At 58.5% G+C, this 2,500-nt stretch overlaps 1 pseudogene; it reads right to left on the reverse strand.

Annotated features, from left to right (window-relative positions):
• The window catches only part of LOC147038334 (28S ribosomal RNA), a 9,680-nt pseudogene that overhangs the window by 2,279 nt on the left and 4,901 nt on the right, over positions 1 to 2,500 (reverse strand).

The following is a 2,500-nucleotide window of genomic DNA, read 5'->3' on the forward strand; positions in this document are numbered from 1 at the left end:
TACTGCCTCTGACGGAAACCCACAGCCTGAGGATCCGCGAGCCAGGAATTACTGATCACATCGTTACGGAACAGGTCGACACCCACACCCTGGACCCGCAGCGCCGCCCAGGCCAGATTCTCAACCTGCCGCCAGTCCGGGAAGACTGGCATGCTCACAACAGCAGTCGGAACGGTACTCCCCGTGCCCAGCTTGGGCACACCATCCCGATCTCCGCCCGCGGCGACCCACAATCTCATCCAGGCAGGTTTTTGCACTACCTCCATAGCCAGAGACCTCAACCAAACATCAGAGGACCAACAGAGTCGCCAGGTGCGCCTAACCTGGACTTTGGGTACAGTAACGGACAACTTCGGAACGCCCAGCCCGCCATCGCGCGCTTGTGAGTAGATGATCCCCCCAGCCGTGGACGGATCCAGGCGCAACCACCTCTTCACAGCCATCCGCACCAACCCGTCCACCAACTTCAAATTGGTCACCGACACCTTGCCCACATCCGCCCGAAAAGCCACTCTCGGGAGTAAGAAAGAGACACAGACCCTCACCTTCTGCGAGGGCTTCAGCGAAGCCCCCGAGATCTTACTCACCCCGTCCTTAACCTGACCCAGAAGATCCGGAGCAACAATTCCCCGCCACGGCACTATATCAGCCCCAAGATAGCGCACAGATTCACCCGGGCCAACCATGTGCATCTGCTGACCACACAGCGACCAGGCTTCACCACCACCACCCACGGAGCCCATCCAGATACCATGGCACTTACGCGGCTGGACAGCCAGCCCCGTAAGCCGGCAAAAGTCCTCCAGGATCCCCAGGTTGGTCCTCATTCCCTCCTCCGAGCAGCTCAGCAAGACAAGATCATCAGCAAAGGCCAGTGAGGCGATTCGGCGGTCGCCCCAATCGAAGTGGCTTCCATCGCGTTCGAGTCTATGGATGAGAGGGTCCATAGCAAGATTGAAGAGCAGAGGGGACATTGGGTCTCCTTGCTTCACCCCAACCTTCATCATTATGGGCTCGGTGAAGGCGCCACCGCAACCCACTCTGGTCGAGCAGTCCACATAAGAGTGACGAATCAACTCTATTACACGTTTGTCCACGCCAAGCTGACCCAGGACACACAGGAAATGTCCATGAGCAACCGAGTCGAAAGCCTTCGCAAAGTCAACGAACACAATTGCCAGCGGCACGCCATTTGACCTCGAGTGTCCCATGATCCGGTCAAGAATCATGAGGTTCTCCGCACAACCACTCGCGCCAGCGACGAACCCACGCTGCCTGGGGCTAATAGGACAGGCCCGCGCCAGCCTCATCACCAGTATCCGCCCAAACAGCCTCAGCACGACTGACCCAATCGTAACGGGCCTCCACCCCGCCAACGTTTCCAACTCTCCTGGATCAGCCGATTTGGGTAACAACTGCGTCCTGCACTCCTTGAAAACCCGGGGAACGACTCCACGTACCAACCATGTCGTAAACAGCCTCGCCAGTTGCTTCCCGTCCGGGTCCCAGTTCAACATGGCCTGTCTTCGAATCCCATCTGGGCCCGGCGCCGAGCTAGACTTCATCCTAGCCAAGTTAGACTTCACTTCAGCAGCCGAGACCGGGTGATAAAATGGTTCATTGTCAGCGGTAAGCCCCACCTCAAAGCCCCCAAGACCAAGGAACGCCCTCTCCGTTCCCCATCTCTCACGGAACCCCTCAAACACCAACTCCGGTGGCAAGTCACACCTCAGAGGCGTCAGCCCGTCCAAGACGCGCCGTGCCAACCCCTTCGGCGCCATACTATACCCCCTTTGCTGGTGATAGAAGGACCGTCTCCGGTGGAGGAGCCGCCCCCTCCACCCTGCCAACTCTCTGCTTCTCAGTGTACGCCTCACCGACGTTTTAGGCCATCTTATCATACCCCCCAACGCCTCCATGACTTCCAGAGCAGAAGATTCGACCAGGTCAGGCTCCCGGCCTGCTCTCTCAACTAGGGCAGCAGTGTTCCTAAGCTCCTCATCCCCCGACAGCAGAATCCCCATCACCTTCTCCTCCACCATGTCGGGGAGCTCCGGGGGCAAGGACCATTTCTGGGGCGACGCCCTGACCACCAGCCTGCGTCGTCTCGCCTCAGAAACACTGCCTGCCGCACCGCCGCACAGGGTTCTCCACTTCCACCTCACTTGTTCATTGGTCTTACCCGACCCCAACAGCCGGGCAACCACCACAAATCGTCGAGGATCATTCGCATGTTCCTCCATCAAAAGCTTCAAGCGGGCGATCTCATCCACGTCCCACAGCGTTCTCTTCGCCTTGACCACCTTGTCCTGGCTCCGACCTCTTATCGTCCCAAACCACTCATCTGCATGAACATGTCGCATGTGCTGAGACACTCCAACAGTTGTCCTAAAACAACATCCACAGAGTTCGCAATCGAACCCCGGGACGCCCTCCGACCGGCGCACCCCACCACACTTGGCAGCGTGACACCGAATCGAGTGGCTGTTATCACCGACCT

The sequence above is a fragment of the Syngnathus leptorhynchus genome, unplaced genomic scaffold (genome assembly GCF_054491065.1).
Source record: "Syngnathus leptorhynchus isolate UIUO unplaced genomic scaffold, UIUO_Slep HiC_scaffold_68, whole genome shotgun sequence".
In the NCBI taxonomy this organism is placed as follows: Eukaryota; Metazoa; Chordata; class Actinopteri; order Syngnathiformes; family Syngnathidae; genus Syngnathus; species Syngnathus leptorhynchus.